Genomic DNA, 23,426 nt, shown 5'->3' on the forward strand with positions numbered 1-23,426 from the left:
TAAAGGGATATGGTCATGGGAAAAATACTTTTTTCAAAATTCATTAGTTAATAGTGCTGCTCAACAGAATTATGCACTAAAATCCGTTTCCTAAAAGAGCAAACTAAATTCAGTTTCCCAGCTGCCCCGTCATGTGACTTGTGCTTTGATAAACTTCAGTAACTCAACTGCTGTACTGCAAGTTGGAGTGATACAACAATAGGAAGGTAACCAGATAGCAGCTTCCTAACACAAGATAACAGCTGTCTGGTAGATCTGAGAAGAGCACTCAATAGTAAAATCCAGGTCCCACTGCAACACATTTGGTTAGAGAAGGAGTAGGAGAAAAAGCAGTTCCATCCTAAAGTGCTGGCTCTCTCTGAAAGCACATGACCAGGGAAAATGACCCGAGATGGCTGCCTACACACCATTACAAAAAAATACAATTGCTGGGTCAGGAATGAATTTTCTTATTGTAGAGTGAATTATTTGCAGTGTAAACAGTGTAATTTAGAAATAAAAACTAAATCATATCAACCATGTCATCTGGCAGCAGTAATTTGTAAATTACTGGGCACAGACTACAATTTTACAAGGTCCTGAATGGGTAAATGCTGGGTAAAAACAGGCAAAAACCCTATCCAATTTCTACAAGGTTTTATGGTAAAACAGCCACACAACCAAATGGGCCGATACATGTAGTTGTGTACTTTGGTAAAATACGAGCATACAATACGATACCTTGATTTTCTTCTATGTATGGTGGGATATGTGGAGGCAGGGACCTTTAAACTGCACTTGTAGAACTTTAAACCAAACTGCTGCTTGTGATAAAGTATAAACAGTGAACTTGTAGACAAACATCATGCTTATTCATGCATGGTCACCTCTTTCAAGTTTGTGGGCTTCGGGCACAGGAAAGGTAGCACAATTTCTGGTTTATGTGGAAGTCAGAGGCTACCTTTTGGTGAAAGACAAGTAGAAAACCATTTGGAAATATAAAAGGGGGACTGGCAAGAGAGAAATGGTAGTTCTGAAACCCATCTGGTTGAGAACATGGTGGAGAAGGAGCTATGAGAGTGATCAGTGGTGGTGTGGAGGGATTTACAAGCAACAGGCAGTGGGGAAGTTGAGAGTAATCCACAGCAGAAGGAAGGGCAGGCACTGTTACCAAATTTTTTGAACAAGTATGCTCTTGAAAGGTTATAAAAAACTAAATTCCAACATATAAACTAGGAAATTTCAAAGGATACAAAAAATATAAGGCTCATAAGAGACCCTACCATGTAAATTAGTGATATGTAGTTATGTTGAGACTCAAAGGCGCAATTTGGTCACAAGGGGAAAGGGGGCAGTCTATTTGCACTATGAAAACTTCTATGGCAGTAAAGTAACCCACAAACACTCTATAATGGAAAACAGATATTCTGGGGGGGGGGTGTCAGAAAGTGTTAACATGTCTTAATCCACACAAACCCACAAAACTAAAAAAAAAACAAGTGCTTTCAATAGTTGCAAAAATTGTATGAAATTTCCAGAATATGACTAGCATCATATAACATCTCCCACCTGTTCTTGGAAGCAAAGACACAACACATCACAAAAATTAATGCTACATATCTGAATACTATGCTTCTATATAAGCATGAGTTACATGGCACGTTAAAGGAAAACTATACCCCCAAAATGAATACTTAAGCAACAGATAGTTTATATCAAATTGAATGACATATTAAAGAATCTTACCAAACTGGAATATATATTTACATAAATATTGCCCTTTTACATCTCTTGCCTTGAACCACCATTTCGTGACTCTATCTGTGCTGCCTCAGAGATCACCTGACCAGAAATACTTCAACTCTAACTGTAACAGGAAGAAGTGAGGAAGCAAAAGGCAGAACTCTGTCTGTTAATTGGCTCATGTGACCTTACATGTGGTTCGTATGTGTGCACAGTGAATCGTACGATCTCAGGGGGCGGCCCTTATTTTTTAAAATGGCAATTTTCTATTTATGATTACCCAATGGCACATACTATTAAAAAAGTATATTATTATGATAATGGTTCATTTACATAAAGCAGGGTTTTACACATGAGCTGTTTTACTCTTTTATCTTTTAATAGAGACCTACATTGTTTGGGGGGTATAGTTTTCCTTTAAGGCCCCAAATCATGCATTAGAAGTTTCAAGGTTGATGTTCTAGGCCCCTTCAAACTAAAACACAATAAGGGTGTTTTATGGGTTACAACCACCCATAACATAAAGGTACGCCATCCCCATAATCTCAGGTACATAATAACTGAATGAACTTTATAAAAGATACTAAACATGTTTTAAAGTGGGCCTGTCACCCAGACACAAAAATCTTTATAATAAAAGTCCTTTTAAAATGAAACATGAAATCCAATTTCTATGTTTATAAACACATTCATAGCTGTTGTAAGCTCATTTAAAAATCTCAGCTGTCAATCAAATATTGTCTGCCCCTCCTCTATGACCAGGGCATAGAGGCGGGGCAGACAATTACTTTCACTTTCCATTCAGCACTTCCTAGATGTCACTGCTCTCCACATATTCCCCCGTTCTCTTTACCATTTAATTGTGTAGCCAGGGCATGGGGATGGACATTGAGTCCCACATTCTGGTGCACAAACAAGATTCTGAGATGATGCAAGGCTTGCCTTAATAACAGTGTCCACAAAATGGCTGCTGCCTGCTAGTTTTAATTATGAATTCCCAGACTGAAGGAAACATGATTCAAATAACTTATATAGTGTAATTAAAGTTCATTTTGCTTGACTAATGTGATAAAATAGGATTTTGAATAATTTTTTTGGGTGATGGGTCCCATTAGTACCTTGTACTTATGGGACCCACAGTACCTTGTACTTGATCCTAGCTACATTGGATGAATCCATATTGATAGGCAAACAATCCTACTGGGTTTTAAATGGTTACATGATCTTTAGTAGCCTTAAAGTAATACTGACACTAAGGGGCCGATTCACTAAGCTCGAGTGAAGGATTCGAATGAAAAAAATTCGAATTTCGAAGTATTTTTTGGGTACTTCGACCATCGAATTGGTTAAATTCGTTCGAATACGAACTAAATCGAACGAATCGAACGAAAAATCGTTCGACTATTCGACCATTCAATAGTCGAAGTACTTTCCCTTTAAAAAAAACTTCGACCCCCTACTTCGGCAGATAAAACCTACCGAAGTCAATGTTAGCCTATGGGGAAGGTCCCCATAGGTTTGCTAACCTTTTTTTGATCGAAGGATTTTCCTTCGATCGTTGGATTAAAATCCTTCGAATCGTTCGATTCGAATGATTTAATCGTTCGATCGAACGAAAAATCCTTCGATCGAACGAACGTTTAGCGCTAAATCCTTCGACTTCGATATTCGAAGTCGAAGGATTTCAATTCGAGGGTCGAATTTCTAAGTATTTTTAACTTCGAAATTCGACCCTTAATGAATCTGCCCCTACATATTTTCTTTTCAAAATATGAATGTAGATTAAAAGTTACATGTAGGTCACGTTTATTGTTTTTTGTGGATAGTTCTGCTTTTGTAAGTAATTATTACTTGAATTTCCAACCTGACTGTTGCCAACCTGACTGTCCCATCTCAGCCTGTCAGTTAGAGTTTCTAATGCTAACAGACTACTACTGCACAAATATGGCAGCCCCCTCATAGAGGGACATGGGGGCAAAAAAGGTAATGTAAAAGCATCAGGCAAATACTTTTATGGCAAAATTATAAATATTATTCAAAGATAATGTTATGTAATGGTAATTTTCTGGTGTCCGTATCTCTTTAAAAGGGACCTATCATCCTAAGAAATTAATTCCAATTTTGTTTCTGTAGGGATTGTACAGCAAAACAAACTTTACTTATACTATATAAATTCTTTACATTTTGTTTCCTTCGGTCTTGTAATTACACAATCACATCAAGCAGGCAGCAGCCATTTTGTGAACACAGTTACTAAGGAAAGCTTTGCATCTTGCCAAAATCTTGTTTATGCACCAGAATTGTGGATCTGATGCCCATGCACAATTAGATGGTGAGGAGGGGGGAATATGAGTAGTGCAATGACAACTAGGAACTGCTGAATGGAAAGTGAAAGTAATTGCCTACCCTGCCTTTCAGGTCCGGACTGAGAATTAAAATAGGCCCTGCCATTTTAGGTACACAGAGGCCCAATCAGCCCACACAGAGGCCCAAACAGCCCCCACCAGCCCACTAAATACTGACTTTCTATGGGACCTTATAGCAGCCCCTCTGGCATTTGCCAGAAGCCACAGATTGCCAGTCCAGGCCTGCTGCCTTTATGCCTAAGTCATAGAGGCAAGGCAGGCAATATATGATTGACAGCTAAGATTTGTAAATATATTTGACAGGTATGAATATTTTAATTAAAAAAAAATTGTTTGGGATTCATGTTTAATTTAAAAAGGACTTTTATTATACAGCTTGCTATGCCCCTTTACACTAAAATCGGCTGATATAAATTATAGTAAGCATCCCTTCAGATAATCCGGTTCAGAAATCCGCAGGCCTCAAGTATTCTGGATAATAGATCCTATAGCTGTATTTGAACTATTGCTACTTATTGATCCATGAAAGAGTCATCTATGTGGCTCTTCTATAACTATATGAGAGAGCCCTATTCATGTCATTAGGACACGCGTTGGCTATAGAGTATGCAGCATTATACTTATAAATAGCAATGCAGCTATATTTTGGCACTAACAATACTAAAAGCCATGTTCACAAAAGAACTTTAAACTTTTATAGCATGATAACTTTATTATGAGACAAGGGGGAGCCAGCAAAATGCTTGACTTAAAGGGGACCCGTCACCCAAAAAACATTATTTCAAATCCTATTTTATCATGTTAGTCAAGCAAAATTATTTATTAATTATTTGAATTTTGTTTCCATCATTCTGGGAACTCATAATGATAGCAAGCAGGCAGGAGCCATTTTGTGGACATTGTTATTAAGACAAGCCTTGCATCGTCTGAGAATCTTGTTTGTGCACCAGAATGGAGGACCTGATGTCCATCCCCATGCCCTGGCTACACAATTAAATGGTTAGGAGAACTGGGGGAATGTGGGGAGAGCAGTGACATCAAGAAAGTGCTGAATGGAAAGTGAAAGTAATTGCCCGCCCCGACATAGAGGAGGGGCAGCCAGTATTTGATTGACAGCTGAGATTTTATAATAATTTACAACAGCTATGAATGCTTTAATAAAACAAATTATTTGGATTTCATGTTTAATTTGAAAAGGGCTTTTATTATACAGCTTTTTATGTTTATGTGGTAACAGGTCCACTTTTAATAAAGGCTTGACTCGAACATTTGTAAACCTCTGCTCTAAGGGCTAAAGCATGCAGAACATTTTGACTGTCAGCCTGCACAAGCGATTATCAGATAAAACAGCAGCAGTGCCAAAAGCCAGTGTAGAGGTCTCATTCCTTTAGTGACTGGCACAACGTAAATGTTCCCTCCAGCAACACCATGTTGTGTGCACTGAAAATAAGTAAATTGTGTTGAGGAATACTGTTCACAATCCTAAACAGAAGCTTTGAATGCTACTGATTTTTATTATCCCCTATGCAGCTTTTTGGGGCACATAACGGCTGCACAATGCAGCATCAAACAAACGACTACATAAGCTTTTATTTAGAGATGTCTTAATTATTAGTCTCCAAGGGGCAACAGTGGCAATGCACCAATATTGAAAAATAGACATTTAAACACACAATGTTTGGTATAAAGCATAGTAGACCAAGACTACATTCTGACATGCAAAGTAATACCAAGGACAGCACAAACCAACACATTATTTTATATATATATATATATATATATATATATATACACACACACACACACACACACACACACACACACACACACACACACACACACACACACACACACACACACATAAACTAAACAAAGAGAAGACAAAAAAATACACACAGTAGTAATCCCCAGCCCAGTAGATGATCCTTAAGAAAATCACCTTACATCGACTGCTTCATTGCTATACAATCTGTTCTCTTCCCGACCACATATACAGTCTGGTGAATGAGAGGCTGCCTGATAATACTACAATCTCTCGTCCACTGAATACTAAGTGGGATCAGGGTCCCCCCTCCCACACATGGTTTTTCATACTGCACAATTCAGGCACAGAGGCTGTAGCTCAAAGAATGTTATATATGATATATAAAAAAAAGAATAGCTATGTGTATCTGTGATGCTTGTGTTATAGCAAAGTAATTTTATGTAGCTTAATGTCAGGTTAAAGAGATTGTTCTATGTACAAATTAAATTACCTAATAACAGACACACTCAGTGGACTGCAAGCCCACTACCATTCAGCAAAGCAACCTAAAGAAATGAACATGTTAAATGATACATTAACGCCTAGTCAATGAGATCTGTCATTTTGTACAATGTGTATGATGTGTACATTGTACTAAAACTCAAACCACATCTACAGATGACATTATGGCAGATATGCGGTTCAAATTAAAGGAAAACTATACCCCTCAAACAATGTAGGCCTCTATAAAAAGATATTGCATTGAACAGCTCATATGTAAAACCCTGCTTCATGTAAATAAACCATTTTCATTATTATCTACTTTTTTAGTAGTATGTGCCATTGGGTAATCAAAGATAGAAAACTACCATTTTAAAAAATAAGGACCGCCCCCTGGGATCTTAGGATTCACGGTGCACACAAACAAACCCTACATGTTAGGTCACATGAGTGTGACAGAGTTGTGTCTTTTGCTTCAACACTTCTTCCTGTTACAAATAGAGCTGCAGTATTTCTGGTCAGGTGATCTCTGAGGCAGCACACAGATCATCACAAAATGGTGGCTCAAGGCAACAGATGTAAAAGCAATATTTACTTAAATACATATTCCAGTTTGATAAGATTCTTTAATATGCCACTTAATTTGATATAAACTGTTGCTCAAGTATTCATTATAGTTTCCTTTAACAGCCACAGTGTTAGTTACTGTTCTTTTCTCCCAAAATCAACAAAAGTAGTTACTATGCCCAGCTTTATACATGTGCATAATGATCTGTATGTTGCCTACAAGCATGCTGTATCCCTGGCATACATCAGGTCACAAGCTCCAGCTATAATCGGATTCTGACCAAATAAATCAGTGGTTGCCAGCATCTAAGAAATTGCTATAGAGAACAAATTACTGTGTAACATGTAATTTGCAACCTCCTTCTCAGTGACTGAGCTTGTCAACATACAGACCTGAAAGTGCAAGATAACAGATGTGAGACAGCAAGTGCAGGTTAACCCAGTTGACTGTTATTTCTTGAAAAGAGAAGATTGTGATGCACTACACCTTTAAATATCCTTTCTACATCTAGGTAACCCAGTCACACCTTGTTTGTTATCAGTAAAAATTGTAGATAAGTTTGATATTGAACCCTGGCAAAATTAGGCAGCAACTCTTTAGACATGATTAATGAAGCCGATTTCCTGGTGCATAAAAAAAATAAGTCTTTATGTGATTTTTATTTCAGTGCTCTGTTCTGTCATAGAGAGTCCATCAAATATGTTCTAACTTCTAACACACAGAATAGGCACATGGTTTAAAAGTATTTATGCCCCTTTGTTTAACATGAGTTCAATGAAGAGGGCTTGCATTGAACATACTTTTTGCCTATTGTTGTAATCATGAAAAATCCACAGTATTTATTTCATAAAGGGCAAACAGAGAAATTAAAGCGTTGAAGCTGCTCCATGTTTGGTCCTTGCGAGGTAGATAATGAAATTAACGGCATAAAATTGCCCAACCTTCCACATTTGTTGAACTGTTCTGTTAGTAAAAGTCCACTATGCAGGGTAGAAATGGTAATCCAATTATCTACAGTACCTTGCAAGGACCTATCATCGAGTATCACAATTGTCTAATTAAAACAAGAGGCAAAAAGTTTTTTCAGCACAAGCCCTATTCATTGAGCTTATGTTTAACAAGGGGGTGCACTGCCCATTAAATACATCACTTGTACGGTCTTGGAACTGGGTAGGAACAACATGACTGAAGGGAGCAATGTTTAAGGAATTAAAAGGGCATTTACACACATAGGGGCAGATTTACTGAAGGGTGAAGTGACTAATACTGCCTAAGATTCACCAGCGTTATCGTTTTCAGGGACTTCGCAGATTTACAAACGGGAGCAGACGTCACTTCGCTCACGAAGGAGACAGAAACTAGCAGTGATTCGCACTCTATTGCCTGGCGAATGGACGTTACTCCACGAATTTCTTTGGCCAGACTTGCCTTCACCAGCTCAGACCAGATGACGTGCACTGAAGTACATAGATCTTCCTCATTCTTCTGTTACTTACATCATATTTTTTTTTTGGAAAAAGTCAAAAAAACACTGGCGTCTTTTCCTTTTTTCAGAGTGATAGCCTGCAAAAGTCCCTAAAAAAGTTTTTTGGGTATCCGGGTTCCCCCATACATTTTCAAACATAAACTATACACTGGGCTCATGTGTAGGGCATTATAACAATTTTATTTTATTAAGTTTCCCTGGACTTGTGTAATATAATGTATTTGCTGCTACGTCCATTCAACTTTAAAATTTCCCGCCGTATGCAAATTAGCCTGAGCGAAGACCTCTAACGAAGTTGAGCTAGGCAGAACGGAATGCTAGCAGAATTGAACGCTAGCGCATTGAATGAATCCAATTTTGGATTCATCCGAACCCCTGAATCCTTCGTGAAATATTTGGCCGAATAGTGAACTGAATCCAAATCCTAATTTGCATATGCAAATTAGGGGTGGGAAGGGGAAAATTTTTTATTTCCTTGTTTTTTGACAAAAAGTCATGTGATTTCCCTCCCTGTCCCTAATTTGCATATGTAAATTAGGATTTGGTTCGGCCGGGCCGAATCCTGCTGAAAAAGGCAGAATTCTGGCCGAATCCTGGATTTGGTGCATCCCTAACATTCATTAAACATTTTTAAAATGCTATAGCTATTTTAAGAAATATATTTTCTCTACCTATTTAAAAAAATCAATTTTTTGGTGGCTGACCCCTTTCTATTATCTGAAGGAAAAAAATATGCGTAGAAGGTGCCATTCTAAAGCACAGTATATTATAAGTTTAATAAGCCAAAGAATAGGAACAACATGCTAAGTGACCAATAATAACTCAAACCATCTCAAAGACATGAGCTGAGAAGACTGCCCAATACAGTTTCAACTCCTAGCAATGCAGGCTATGCTCCACAAAGACAAAACGAATTTCTATAGAGCACACCACGATGCCAATCAGCCATACAAGATGTTCTAAGTTGCCCACGCATACATGGGCAGAGAACAATTCCTGACAAACATCAAGAAATCTCCTGCTGAGTATAAAAGGGAGAAAAAAAAACAAGGGCAATTGCTCGGCAATGTTTGTTCTTTTGTAGGAAGCCTGCAACATATTTAACCTAATGGTAGTGCACATAATGATATAACCAGCAGCGATGTGACTTACAGGAATGCAACATGCAGAACACTGTAATAGCACAGACTACGCATGAAATGAAAAAGCTTATCACAACAGAATGATTTTACTTCCAGGAATGTCACCTGCAGAACAATACCATATAAAAGCCCCTTGTAATAAACCATTTACCTTGAAGACAAATATTTCAGCAAGGAATATAAATGCATATTGAGTCATAAGGAATCACATGGAGCAAACTACAGAGTAATAAAGAGGCTCTTCGCTACAATGCAGGGTGGGGAAGGCACGGTGAAGAGTAAGCAGAGCACCATCGGAACATAGGAATACAGCGACAGATAAGAAAATCAATAAAAAAAACTGCATGATTCAGATCTATTATAAGAAAAGTAATTCAGTAATTGCCAGACAAAGTCTGCAATATAACCGTTTTACTCACCTAGTGCCATGCTTGCTGCCAGCACAATGATGTAATCCTGGCACAAGTGTAAGTGGACATCAGTCTAGTTTCACAAAAAAAACACTTGCTGCCGGGATTCATAAGGATTATTCGCTTAACTATACTGCAAATTGTTGCTCATCTATACTGACAATATATACTGGGAGCAATGCTCAAAGGATAACGTCACCGAGTCTTTCAGTTGTATTATGTCACTAAGACAGAAGAGTCTTAAAATAACTTAAAGGGATAACATGTTTTTGTTTTTTTTTTCCAAAAAGCATCAGTTAATAGTGCTGATATGGGGCTAGACATATTGTCAGTTTCCCAGCTCCCCCCAGTCATGTGACTTGTGCTCTGATAAACTTCAGTCACTCTTTACTGCAAGTTGGAGTGATATTACCCCCCTCTCTTTCCCCCCCCAGCAACCTAACAACCGAACAATGGGAAGGTAACCAGAAAGCAGCTCCCTAACACAAGATAACAGCTGCCTGGTAGATCTAAGAACAGCAATGCATAGTAAAATCCAGGAACCACTGCAACACATTCAGTTACATTGAGTTGTAGAAACAACAGCCCTCCAGAAAGTACCGTATATACTCGAGTATAAGCCGATCCGAGTATAAGCCGAGGTACCTAATTTTACCTACGAAAACTGGGAAAACTTATTGACTCTAGTATAAGCCTAGACACAACTACAGCCCTGTCTCCCAGCAGCGCACCTTCCGCCAAAGACACTCCCCCAGCGATCGACCGGACTTCTTTGCAAAGTTGATGGTGACAGAGAATTGTGCAGAGAGTGCTGTGTGTCATAAAACCATCACTGATCTTTCGTATAACCAACAGATGGCGCTGTGTGATATTGCCATCACTGTTAATCCTTTATTCAACCAACAGATGGCGCTGTGTGATATTGCAGTTACTGTTATTCTTTGATATAACCAACAGAGGGCACTGTGTGATATTGCAGTCACTGTTATTCTTTCATATAACCAACAGATGGCGCTGTGTGATATTGCAGTCACTGTTATTCTTTGATACAACCAACAGATGGCGCTGTGTGATATTGCAGTCACTGTTATTCTTTGATACAACCAACAGATGGCGCTGTGTGATATTGCAGTCACTGTTATTCTTTGATACAACCAACAGATGGCGCTGTGTGATATTGCAGTCACTGTTATTCTTTGATACAACCAACAGATGGCGCTGTGTGATATTGCAGTCACTGTTATTCTTTGATACAACCAACAGATGGCGCTGTGTGATATTGCAGTCACTGTTATTCTTTGATATAACCAACAGAGGGCGCACTGTTATTCTTTCATAAAACCAACAGAGGGCATTGTGGGATATTGCAGTCTCTCCCCAAGTGAACTGTTGGTATAGGAATGATTAAAAGTGACTGCAATATCGGCAACTGCCCACTGACCCGAGTATAAGCCGAGGTAGACTTTTTCAGCACATTTTGGATGCTGAAAAACTCGGCTTATACTCGAGTATATTCGGTAGTTCAATCCTAAAATGCTGGCTCTTTCTGAAAGCACATGATCTTTTTATTTATTTTTTTTGCCTGTTTTGGCTTCTTGTAGTGGGATTGTGAAGACAATAGGAACCCCGATGGGTTGTCTTTAGTTGCACAAAATGTATTCACACTTAGTTACTATGTTGTAAACACCCTAAAGCATGTCACTACATTGCACCTCAGAGTTCATGCAAATGCTTGTAGCTTAACACAAAAAAAAACGGTTTAATACAGCAGATCTGTCTTTGAAGGTAAGATTAGTGGCTATCATTGAATAATACCATCTCAGATTAAGGTTATGACAGCAAAGAACATATGGAGTCTTCACAATCCACACTAAGGGGCACATTCACTAAGGTTGAAGTGCTAAAACTTCGAAATTCGACCATCGAATTGAAAAAATTCGATAGTCAAAGTTTTTTTTGTTTGAATTTAGCTTTTTTTGATCGAATTAAAATCGTTAGATCGATCGTAGAAACCGTTCCAATCGAACAAATCGAACAATTTCATAGATCAATTGAATGATTTTTTTTAAAAAAAAAACTTCTAAAAACGTAGCCAAATATTGCCTATAGGTTCTAGGTAGGAGGTCCCCATAGGCTAACATAGGAATTCGGCAGGTTTAAGGTGGCGAAGTGTTCAATTTGAAGTTTTTTAAAGAGACAATACTTCGATTTTCGAATGGTCGAATATTCAAAGTTTTTTCAATTCAAATCGAATTTTGGCCTATTCGATGGTCGAAGTACCCAAAAATGACTTCAAAATTTTTTGAATTTGAAAACTCACTTTGAATTCACTTCGACCCTTGGTAAATGTGCCCCTAAATGTCTAATATAATTTTACAAATAGTGGCAATATATTTTGTTTCTCAATTACTAATATAAAATACCTCCTTCCACACCCCCAAGGCTGCCAGGCTGATTCAGTCTCAAAATACAGGTATTATGTTACCTAAGGCAATTGTTTAAAGTAAAATACACTCTGGAACATCACAGCATGTTTGTACATGCCATTTTTATGCTGCACTTCTTTATGTAAAAAAAAAAAAAAAAAAAGTTTTATCTTCAGGAAACAACTCCACAGGTCACCTATATCAGATTCATCACTGGTTATTACTAGCTTAAATTTGCACAGGGCAGATATTGGTATGCAGGATAGCATGGGGGTATTTTATATTTTAAAGGAGAAGGAAAAGCTAAAATTAAGTGAGCTTTATCAGAAAGGTCTATATAAATTTACACTAGTTAACCCTCAAAGTAATGTTGCTCTGAGTCCTCAGTCAAAAGAAACACCAAATTTTGTTCCTTCTATTGTGTACACATGGGTTTCTGTATCAGACTTCCTGTTTTCATCTTAAACCACCAGGGCTAGGGCTTGAGCATGCTCAGTTTGCTCCTCTCTCCCTTTCCCTTTCCCCTCTCTGCTGTAATCTGAGCACAGAGCTGTGATGTCACACCAAGCTAATATGGCAACTGCTATCCTAAACAGAGAGACCGCATCTAGAGCTGTTTACTCAAGTATGGTAAAGCATTCTACATAATAAATATAGTGTTATAGCTTGCACTATTGTGGCTAATCTATTGGCAATAAAATGCTTCAGTAGCTTTCCTTCTCCTTTAAGGCAAAATTCCAAAAATAATAAGACACATAAAAACCTGCCCTTGTTCATATGGTTACAGAAATAGGCACATGAGAAGCAACGTTGCTTCTTGTGATTACACACTACAGTCACTGTTAGATATTTGTTTCAATGGATATTGAAACAAGAACTAGCATAAAACTTTAAAAGGCCCAAAAAGGGTAATGCATAAATTAAGTGGCTTGGATTGGAATTGTTCTCCTTAAAAAAACACATATACATGAAGTCAGAGTGAAAACTATCAAACTTAAAATGCTCTAAACAGATGGCAGCATATGACAAGAGTTCGACCATTGACACTACAGCAAAGGAGGCTTTACATCTATTAGCACCAATAAGGACAATTAGAGATGTCTTTATTAAGGGAGGGTATGCATAAAACCTTCTTATAAAAATGAAGACTTATCGGACAGTACACAAGCCTGTTTTATTTTTTATATGCTCTGAAATAATAACTGAGGCTTTTACAAAGACTTAAAGAAACCCTAAAGCTCAATATGGATATAAATGTATTTTAAATACAGAAATTGTTGCACCAGCCTAAAGGTTCACCATCTCGTTGAGCAAAAGAGCTCACTATCTTGGATTTGTAAGGAGTGTCAGTGACACTGCACATGCTCAGTGTGTTCTGGGAAGCCGTCAAGAATTTTAGAGGTTGTTGCAAACAATTAAATGGGAAGTATTATAAATCAAATGTATTAGAACTCAACCTTTCAGGGCAGAGACACGCTCAGATTCTGAGAGATTAGTCACCCAGCGACAAACCTCCTCTTCTTTGGGGCAACTAATAACCCTGAACTGCCTCCCATAGGCTAGAATGTAAATCGACGTCGGGATGCCAATCGGAGCACTTTGTTTTCCCGAAGTCACCCGAAGGTTCATTGTGAGGCGACTTCGGAAAACGAAGCGCCCGGGTGCCATCCCGCCAGCGATTTACATTCTAGCCAGCGGGAAATCAGGGGAAGGCAGTTCGGGAGACTAGTCGGCCCGAAAAAGAGGAGATTTGTTCCCGGGCGACTAATCTCCCCGAATCTGAGAGTGTGTCTCTGCCCGTAAAATCAACGTAATGCTTTGTCTATACATACAGGATTAATGACAAAATCAGTTATTTTGTTTTCTTTTGTGCTGGAATCAGTCATTTGAGTGAGCTTTAACAGATCTACTAGGAGGTCCAATACCCACCCCCCAAACAAGATATAGTAATAAGAGAGTATTTTTTTGAAAATCGATTTTATTTAGAAAGTGCTTTATATCAGTGAGATGAGGCTCATTTTCACAATAGTTCCACTTTATGCAGAAAATGAGGATCACTTGTCACAGAAGCGGATGCTACAGGGCTATTCTGCCTACCACTAGTTCTGGCCCACACACACACACATCTTCTGCCTCACCCATTAAATTCTGATGGAAATTAAAATGGTTTATGAGATTCTATTTAATGAGAAAGTGAATTAACTATTAAAAAAACTTGTATTGTTACATGAATAACCTATATACATTTAACGGTAGATTATAATGATTTATAAAAATATTAAGTCACCTAAGAGATACATGGCCTGTTTAAAAGCACGAAGTCTGCAGTCTTGTGTATTTATATGGTCACATAACCCTTTGTGATTCAGAATATCTTTATAAATCACAGTAGGGGGTATATTATCCAATATCTGATCAATATCTTATCCAATAGAATATATAGACACACACACGCGCATAAGACGGGGAACTTATATGGGCCTATACTACTAATGGGCTCTAGTTATCCTAAGAAATTAAGTTACTGTAAAAACAAAAAAAAACCCACACAGTTTGTGCCTCTACCAACATGGATGATCAGTCTCCACATGTTGTAATTATGAAGTCATACCACAACAAATGCATCATTACACCACACTGTCATGCAGTGTTACAGCTCCAAACATGTTTAAGGGCAATGACACCCAGTGCTCCTAGACGTCAGAAAATACCCTGCTACAGATAATACTGAGAATTGTCTCTGCTAAAACATTCAAATCACATAATTTTTCATATATGCACGTAAAGGCATTTTTGCACAATTACATGATTTGAGTGTTTGACAATTTTTGGTATCCATGCACAAGGCAGATAAAAAGGCAGTGTCACTTCCCTTACTGGCATATTTTCTATTAGGTCTTTGCCTGTTTGCAGATCTTACCTTGTGTGATTTACATGCAGCTCCCAACTGTAGCCCATTTGTCATCTACATATCATTTTCTGCTCTGACCTCCACCCAAAGTAACCTTCTGGGACGATTCCTGGTATTGATAGCTGCTTCCTCTTTGTGATCTCCTGATGCTTAAGTTCTGGCCGATTACTAGAGATGGCTCTTCCTGAAGGCAAAAGAGAGAAGAAAATAATATGAAGAGAGGAATCACACCAAATAGAAAGAGCCACGGCCTGCTTCCCTGTTACAATGACCACACAGCTCTTAGTCATCATTTTCCAGTAGCCAAATGTTACATTTTTACCCAAAAAGAAATAAGGCAGAAGATTTTATTAAGTTATGATTACATTCTTCTCTGAATTATCTTGCAAGTCAAGACCTAAGACACAAAGGAACCCTGGATGTCTAAGGGGCTAAAGAACATACTTCCATCTTCATTAAAAGGGGACCAGTCACCCAAAAAAATGTATTCCAAATCCTATTTTATCACATTAGTCAAGCAAAATGAATTTTAATTACACTATATAAGTTATTTGAATCTTGCTTCCTTCAGTCTGGGAATTCATAATTATAGCAAGCAGGCAGCAGCCATTTTTTGGACACTGTTATTAAGGCAAGCCTTGCATCATCTCAGAATCTTGTTTGTGCAGCAGAATGGGGGACCTGATGTCCATCCCCATACCCTGGCTACACAATTAAATGGTGAAGAGAGCGGGGGAATGTGTGGAGAGCAGTGACATCTAGGAAGTGCTGAATGGAAAGTGAAAGTAATGGTCTGCCCCGCCTCTATGCCCAGGGCATAGAGGAGGGGCAGACAATATTTGATTGACAGTTGAGATTTTAAAATGAGCTTACAACAGCTATGAATGCTTTAATAAAAATGGAAATTGGAATTCATGTTTAATTTGAAAAGGACTTATTATACAGATTTTTGTGTCTGGGCAACTTATCCACTTCAAATAAAGCAAGGTGCAGTTCTTCAACACAAAAGGTTATATGCAAAGCATGGGCTCGAACATTTCGAGGAGAAGGTAGCAATGACCTTTATGTAAATTTAAAATTCATTGGAGAAGCATACCTATTGTGTGATGCACAGTGCTAGTGATTCTCCTTTATATCAATCCGTTCAGCAGTTTAACCAGCATGCTTTTGAAAAAAACACAGAGATAATGGAAAAAATATCCCAGAATGCATCTCTCCTGCAACATGACCTTGACTTTGAGCATGTGCATTAGACTGAATCTGTAAGCAGCGCATGCTCATAACATACGATTCTGAGTACTTGCAAACTTAGATTCCTGCAATGCTCACCCCGCCTTCAGCATGCACCAATGAGTTGCATGCTTGCTATGGTCACGCGAACCAAAATCAAGAAGACATACACCGATCGGCAATCGATTTATATGTGTTCCCCTTAAGCGCTGATCGGTGTGTGTTTGTGCAAGCTTCTACCTGCTTTTTGTCCTGCCTGCAGAAAATCGATGATGCGCTAGTTCAAGGTAAGGGGACTTTTGGGCATCCGCAGTATAATCAGGGCGGCCATGTTGGTGACGTAATTATAAAGAAAAATGGCGCCCGTGACACAACTTGCTTTCTTTAACACAGATAATTATACTGGACGAAAACTAAAAGGGATTTTGAAATATAAAGTTAGAGATTACGAACAAAGGGTTCCTTATAACTTATAGTAACATCCTGTAGTAAAGGGTTTCCTTTTCCTTTAAATAAAGTATAAAATGTAAACGAAGGGGCTGACTCATTGCACAGGGAGATGGGAGGACAGCTGACTTGAAGCCAGTGAATTGGAAATAAGGAGATGGTGGGTGGACTAAAATCCAAGTCAAAACGGAGGGAGGAAAATCAGATTTTGATTTCAGCATTATGAGAACACGCAGACACCCAAAGCACTATGTGAAAAGTGCATTGCATCTGTCATAACCCTTAAAGGAGTTTTAGCATAAAAACCGAAAACTGTTTAAGCAAAAAAAGGAAAATTTAATTCTAAGAAAGTTTTGAAACAATGACACAGAAGCCACTTCATTTGTGATACAATGTTTCATGATTCAAAGGGGATAAATTAAAATTACATTTACAATTTTCTCCAAAGCCACTGAACATATTTAATTGGTTAATTAATGTTAACAGGAAAGTTGATTAGAACAACAATTTCTTTAATTTTGCAAAAAAAATGGGGAGAGTTCCACTTGCTGGACAAAAAAAAAAAAAAACATCTTTACTACAGTATCCACACATTATAAATTAGATGGTTTTGCTGGAATCAGGCCATCTGGAATTACCATTAGTCTCCACTAGTGACATGGGGTTAGCCATATTGTCAGTTTCCCAGCTGCCCCCAGTCATGTGACTTGTGCTGTGACAAACTTCAGTCACTCTTTACTGCTGTGCTGCAAGTTGGAGTGATATCACCCCCTCCCTTCCTCCCCCAGCAGCCTAACAACAGAACAATGGGAAGGTAACCAGATAGCATCTCCCTAACACAAGATAACAGCTGCCTGGTAGATCTAAGAACAGCACTCAATAGTAAAATCCAGGTCCCACTGTGACACATTCAGTTACATTGAGTAGGAGAAACAACAGCCTGCCAGAAAGCAGTTCCATCCTAAAGTGCTGGCTCTTTCTGAAATCACATGACCAGGCAAAATGACCTGAGATGGCGCCTACACACCAATATCACAACTAAAAAAAATACACTTGCTGGTTCAGGAATGACATTTTATATGGTAGAGGGAATTATTTGCAGTGTAAACAGTGTCATTTAGAAATAAAAACTACACCATAAAAATCATGATAGAATCCCTTGCCCAACATTGCCCTTTGAGTCACTCAAGACAGTTCCAATGGGACATACTCCAAACTGTTGGGCACAGGGAATGTGCTGAAACATATTTTTATAATGTTTAGTACACATTTTTAAAGAAGCCAACTTACTACTTAAAGGAACTCTTATGCTTCTTATAGTGTAGTTTATATTTCTAAATTACATTATTTACACTGCACATAATTCACTTTACCATGTAAAATTTCATTCCTAACCCGAGTTTTTTTTTTAGTTGTAATATTGGTGAGTAGGCAGCCATCTCTGGTCATGTGCTTTCAAAAGAACCAGTGCTGCACTATGGAACTGCTTTCTGACAGGCTACTGTTTCTCCTACTCAATAGTAACTTTTGAGAAAAATGGATTTCAATGCAGAAGTCTGCCACTGTTTGCTATAGGCACAGCACATCTAAAATTAATGGCACCCACTGCATTGTACCCGCCAACTGGCCACCTATCACGGAGCACATTTTGACTGAAACCTGCCCCATTCCTCTCACTGCTCACAGTACAGGTGTGCAGCATTTCTGCATCTAGAACAGCATAAAATTCAGTGTGTGCCATTCACCTAAATGCTATATTACAAGAACCAGTGGAGATTAGGGACGTTTCAACTGCTGCAAGTCAAAATGGTCCATAAGTCAAAGCACTAAATTGAATTGGTCCTCTATCCAAGAAACTATGATTGGAGTTTTTTTGTTTTGGTATTTTGGCATAGTTTCTTCGTGAGGCAACTTCGGAAAACGAAGTGCCGCGAGTGCCATATCGCAGGCGTTTTTTCATTGTAGCACGCTGCAGAAGTTTAGGTAGATTAGTCGCCCCAAAGAAGAGGCGATTCATTGCCAGGCGACTAAATCTCCAGGTGTGACATTACCCTTAGAGGTTTTTGAAACCACAACTAAATCTCCCCATATCTCACAATGTGTCCTTACCCTAAAACCACTAAAATTGACCTTTGATAAAACAGCCCAATGACTTCTGAAGATTAGTATCAATGATCTCACCATCTGGTTTACCTTTTGGTAAAAAAGTTAGCAAGAAAACATGGCCAATTATTTGACCAGACTGGAGATCCAAGGACAGAACAAATCATTGGCTCACGTTAGGCAAAAAGTAAATTCAGGCTTATTTGAGTAACTGCCATTAGCCGAGCAGGTTAATAAATTACTCAACTGAAACTATAGATTAGCATAAACAAACACGCAGCCGGCGAATTCTCTCCCACTCAATCACGCCAAATCCACCTAAGGCAATACAAACGATCAGTCTCAAATTGGTTAAAATATACTTTGTGATATTGACACATTCACTGGAATATCGTTATATCAAGTGAAAGAATTTAAATTCAACTAAACCACATTTAGACTGTCCATGAATGTACAAATTGTACATTAAGGTTTTTTCAGAATCCAATATAATCTAATGTAATGTTCTGTACAACTTTTCACATAATAGAGGCTCTTTTAAATTATTGGTTTTATTAATCAGATGTAAAACAGCTTTACATGGTATATATTTGGTGACAGGGTAAAAAGTTCCATGTGTGTGTTCCATGTGCACCCCAGCCCGCACCGACCCTAACCCAGTGCGCTCTCCTCTATTTATTCTCGCACCTGCCCCACTGTGCTGTCACGAAAGAGGCGGGGCCTGCATGAGTATATAAAAGGTGCACACAGAGGTGGAAGAGGGGCAGAAGAAGGCTGCGGGCAGGGAGAATGTAGGCTAAAGTTCAGCCCAAACCGACCCGCGGACGTACTGAGGTAGTCTGCCCCACCCGCGGGTCCCATGGGCTTCAGACTGGCACGCACTACTATTTTCAGTAGAGTTTAAGAGCCTACCAAATATGATTTTCTGTTATCTCACCAAAAAGCTCACAAGGCTAACGGCATTGGCCAAGGCTGGGTCAACTTTACTTTCAGGCAGACCACATTTAATCCAGTGGGATCAAAAAGTTGTTGTACAAGCTGCAAGCCATACTGGTTCACATACACTATAGAAAAATGCAGAGCAGAGCTGCTTTAAGGGAGGAATGACGGGGGCGATTTCGGTCGCTCCGACGCGCTGAGCAAAAAGGCAGGTGTCAAGTCGGATGCAACGTCATCAGACATTTCCATCTGTTACCTTGTTTCCGTCGCATCTGACTTGACGCCTGCGTTTTTTCGCAGCGTGTTGGTTCGCACCGAAATCGCCCGTGGAGTTCCTCCCTTTGTCACTGGTAAGACAAGGACAAAAATACCACATTTAAACTTCCCTTCTTCCTTCATCTCTAACTGCCCTAGCAAATCTGTGCAAACAACACTGGGATCGTATTATTCACTGTGCACGGTAGGATTCACGGTGCACATAAACACACCAAACAAACCATACATGTTAGGTCACATGAGCCAATTAACAGACAGAGTTCTGTCTTTTGCTTTCACGCTTCTTCCTGTTACAGTTAGAGTTGTGGTAATTCTTAAACACGTAATATGATATAAATTATCTGTTGCTTAAGTATTCATTTGGGGGTAAAGTTTTCCTTTAAAATAAAATATTTAAAGGGGACCTGTCGTGCAGATACAAAAAGCTGTATAATAAAAGTTTTCTTCAAATTAAACAAAAAACCCAAATCATTTTTTATTAAAACATTATTATACTTTTTATACAGGTATATAAAATACTGTCAACTGTATTTTTGCCTGATGCATACAGGTGAGCCAGGCAACTTCTTTCACTTTCCATTCTGTTCTTCTTAGAGGTCACTGCTCTCCTCACATTCCCCCTCCCTCCTAACCATCTCATTGTATATTCACTGCGTGAGCACCAGGTCCCCATTATGGAACATAAACAAGATTATGGCATGATTCAAAGCTTGCCTTAATAAGTGTTCACAAAATGTCGCCTGGCGGCTTGCTGTGATTGTGTTATTCCAAAACTGAAGGAAATACTAAATACTATAAATACTTTGAAAAGTGAAACTAAAGTTTATTTTGCTTGACACCCCCAATAGAAAATTATTTTGAAATTATTTCTAAGGGCAGAGACACACGCGACAATTCGGGAAGATTAGTCGGCCAATCGATAAATCTCCATTTCTTCGGGGCGAATAATTTCCCAGCACTGCCTCCCCGCCTGCCTCACAAGGAAACTTCGGGTGACTTCGGAGGGCTCCGAGTGCCATCCCGCCGGAGATTTTCATTCTAGCAGGCGGGAAGGCATGGGAGGCAGTTTGAGGTACCCTTTAATGAAATGTATCATTCTTTGATAGGACTTTTGTAATCTGTAAAATTACAAACGATTAACATGTTCTGAACACAGTAGTGTTTTATCAACTCTAAATAGGAACCAAGATATATTGTGACAATAAGCGTTAAAAAATGATTAGAGATGCTTTGGCATTTATCAATGAACTTTGAGCAGTCTTGTAAAAACAGAATGTTTCTAATTGTGTACTGCACAACAGGTGGTATGTAAGAAGCCAGCTGTAGTGAAGAGGCCAGCAAAGATGCAAACACATGTGGGGAATGAATGATGTTTCAATATCTAAAAGCAAACTAAGGTCATTGTCACACAGGGTTTTTGTTCACTATTGCCATCAGGTAGAAAACAAGAGGTCCTGCCTGCCTGTCAACATTTCTAAGAGAAATGAATGAAAAGCGCTATGTTGAACTAACATTGAGTGGTGACAGATGGAACTTGGCATGGAAATGCTTGAGAGTTTTCGAACCAAGGCCCAACTGTCATCACTCTGTGTTCATTCATACACGTTCAGTCCTCTTATCTACTTTCCACAATTTTATCTCATTTACAGTCCTTTTCCTTTTCAGTTACCTACTCTCTTCTTCTCCAAGTATTAACGTTTCTTTTTTCCAGCTTTTCCTAAATTAGCAAGTTAAGAAGATATGCACCTTAAAGGGGATGTAAAGGCAAAGTGCAGTCTGCATATTCTAATTATTAATCAGATTTGCTGTATCAGCTTCTACGGCAGATTTTATTTGCCAATTTAGGACAATACTTAAGATTAATCTCCCAAAAGAAGCCCAGACCACACTGAGCATGTGCATAGTCTTGGTCTTGCAAAGATGTTTAACAAAGTTACAAGATGACCGCCTCTGTGGCCAACCTTGAAAGCATAAATTATTTGTTTAATTAGGCTTCTGGTGCAGTAAATTCATGTTTAGTATGTAAAATACAGCATTTCAAGCATTATTCTATTTTAGACTTTAGTTGTCCTTTAAGCATAAAGTATTGTTCCAAATACATGTTTATTCATACAGTTTTTCAAGCAAATAGGTCTTGAGTGTTCTCTCCATTTTGTTGTTTTTTTTATCTCACTGTATTGTTTTATGTTGCCTTGGTTACCATTTTGCTACTAAATTATACCCTGCTCTCTGCTTCTAGTTTTCTGCATAGCCTATTTTTCAGTGTTCTCTTTAGGAAAAAATGTATATGTCTGAGTCTAAAGTTTGTCAGAGCTTGTACATCTGTGTGGAATGGAAGGCATGCTTTGCCCTGTAATCTTTAATTTTAAGAGGAGGTGTATACTTGGTGCTAGTATGTGAACTTTTATATGCGTTTTTAACTGGCAGACACATTCAAGCGGACCTTCAGACACAGGATACAATAGTTTCAACTTGCATCGTCCATGGTCACTTATCCTTGGCTCAGGCTCAATGCTCCCCCACACCTCCATTTGAATAGGAAGACATATAATTAATTAAGTGCCCACATTTATCAGGAACCAATTAATATTCCTTTACGTGTGGGAGGACACCGGAGTACCCAGAAGACATACATGCAGACACACAGAGAACATAGAAACTACTTGCAGAGTGCACCAAAGCTGAAATTGAACTCAGGACCTCAGTGCTAAAAGACAGCAGTTCTACCCACTGAGCCACAGTGCTGACGATCAATCAGTTAAAGTGCAGGAAAAGTCAAGCGGGCAGGAAAGGGACATGCATATATAACCTAGTGAGAAGGAATGAGTTAAAGGGGACCAAAAAATATTTCAAATCCTATTGTATTACATTAGTCAAGCAAAATTAACTTTAATTACACTATATACATTATTTGAATTTTGTTTCCTTCAGTCTGGGATGTCATTATAGCAAGCAGGCAGGAGCCATTTTGTAGACACTGTTATTAAGGCAAGCCTTGCATCATCTTTGTTTGTGCACCAGAATGGGGGACCTGATGTCCATCCACATGCACTGGCTTCATTAAATGGTTAAGAGAATGGTGGAGAATGTAGGGAGTGCAGTGACATCTAGGAAGTGCTGAATGGAAAGTGAAAGTTATTGCCTGTCCCGCCTCT

At 38.7% G+C, this 23,426-nt stretch overlaps 1 protein-coding gene across 6 annotated transcripts in view; it reads right to left on the minus strand.

Annotated features, from left to right (window-relative positions):
* sipa1l3.S (signal induced proliferation associated 1 like 3 S homeolog) overlaps positions 1 to 23,426 on the minus strand; it is a 136,880-nt gene that overhangs the window by 100,773 nt on the left and 12,681 nt on the right. For 4 of the 6 annotated variants that reach the window (XM_041575293.1, XM_041575288.1, XM_041575289.1 and 1 more), the window contains exon 2: positions 15,286 to 15,460. The gene's annotated coding sequence lies outside the window, so the exon portion shown is untranslated. Of the gene's footprint in view, positions 1 to 9,948; positions 10,241 to 15,285; positions 15,461 to 20,251; positions 20,343 to 23,426 lie in introns of those variants that run through there. The other 2 variants (XM_041575290.1, XM_041575291.1) reach the window with 2 other exon arrangements.

The sequence above is a fragment of the Xenopus laevis genome, chromosome 8S (genome assembly GCF_017654675.1).
Source record: "Xenopus laevis strain J_2021 chromosome 8S, Xenopus_laevis_v10.1, whole genome shotgun sequence".
NCBI lineage: Eukaryota > Metazoa > Chordata > Amphibia > Anura > Pipidae > Xenopus > Xenopus laevis.